General features: G+C 44.9%; 1 non-coding gene across 1 annotated transcript; it reads right to left on the reverse strand.

Moving 5' to 3' along the window:
• Nucleotides 1-361: 361 nt before the first annotated feature.
• LOC115064167 lies at nt 362-524 on the reverse strand. The gene has a single exon (XR_003844010.1). It is a non-coding gene; the product is annotated as a U1 spliceosomal RNA (small nuclear RNA).
• Between the last annotated feature and the right edge of the window lie 953 nt (nt 525-1477).

Consider the following 1477-nt stretch of genomic DNA (forward strand, 5'->3'; position numbering starts at 1 on the left):
CTAAAATAGTGTGTGCAGAGGCTCTGGACCTGAGCAACCTTCTCTGTGTGTGCCCTTTGCTCAAGCATTGGCTTCCCAGCACAGTGAGTAGCTGGTACATTCTCTTCACTTCTAAAGCACTGTATGCTTACACTGCTATTAAGCTATGATCGGCGTGTGCTATAATTATTCTGCTCAGTGCTATTTTGCCCTCTCTACATCCCACATAGAAGACTCCCAAGAAACAGCAAATTTGCTCTTCGACAAGAATGTCTTATGCTCCCATGATTTTCCTCTTGAGCATAGGATAAACTTCAGCCACTACACCTTTAAAAATAGTTGTTGATCCATGGATTAAATATTTAAATAACTCCGAAGAGTTCAGAGAGGAGCATGACACAGTTCCCCACTGGTACAAATACGCAGTTGCGTTTCCCACATTTGGAGAAGGTGCAGGAGTGACGCACAGCTGGATGCAATGGATGAGTTGCACCCTGGGAAAAGCACCTTCACTGTCCTGGTATTTCCCCCTGCCAGGTGTGTGGGAATAGAACTGATTTTAAAGAGGAAATCAACTGCGCCCGTTTTTATTTTCAATCTGCTCTGAATCATAAGTGGTTAGTTAATCACTAGTCCTGAGAGAAAGGAGTGAAGGTAAGGATTGGCCAAAGGTTATTTGAGTGAAGTATCTAGGCCTTTGTTTATTTACAGCTAATAGCAACTTCCAATGAATACACTCACTCAGCCAAACATTGTACTTCCAGGGGTGTACGACTCATCCTTTGTGACCATGAAGAAAAGGCCGAAGAAATGGCAGCTGGGAAATGGAACTAGGGTGTCACTCTTTCCAAGCTCCAACAGAACACTGTGCAGCCTTTGTTTGGGGCCCCATGCTGCTTTTGTTCATTTATGGTTTGGGACTGGACAACAGAGTCCATCATCATGGGATGGGGAGCCAGAGTGAGGTAGAGGATTCGTGCTGTGTTCACAAAGCCTATCAGCATTCTTCTGGAGGCCACAGATGACGTCAGAAGGTCTGTTTACTGGTTTAACCTTTCTGTGTTGCAACACTGCCTCTTTTCCTTGACCCTGAAGCTGGGGAGTCAGGAAGATGTAACAGAATCCTGTTGCCAGCCCCAGCCCACAGCATTGTCTCTCTTTGATTTTCTGACAGGGCTCACAGCATTATAAATAAGCCTTTTGTTGAAAATAGCCTCAATTCATCTGTTTCATCTTTCACGATGATGACTTCAAAATGAGGGAGGAAGTGTTTTGGACACGTGTATATCTTGCTCATAAAGGTAATTTGGAGTTGCCAGCACTCAGGAGGGAGAGGCAGGTGGATCTCTGTGAATTCAAAGCCTGCCTGCTCTACAGAGCAAGTTGTAGGACAGCTAGAGCTACACAGAGAAATCTGTCTCAAAAAACAAGGGGGAAAAAGACAGAAAAAGGAGAGAGAGAGAGAGAGAGAGAGAGAGAGAGAGAGAGAGAGAGAGAG

This window comes from Mus pahari, chromosome 5, assembly GCF_900095145.1.
Source record: "Mus pahari chromosome 5, PAHARI_EIJ_v1.1, whole genome shotgun sequence".
NCBI lineage: Eukaryota > Metazoa > Chordata > Mammalia > Rodentia > Muridae > Mus > Mus pahari.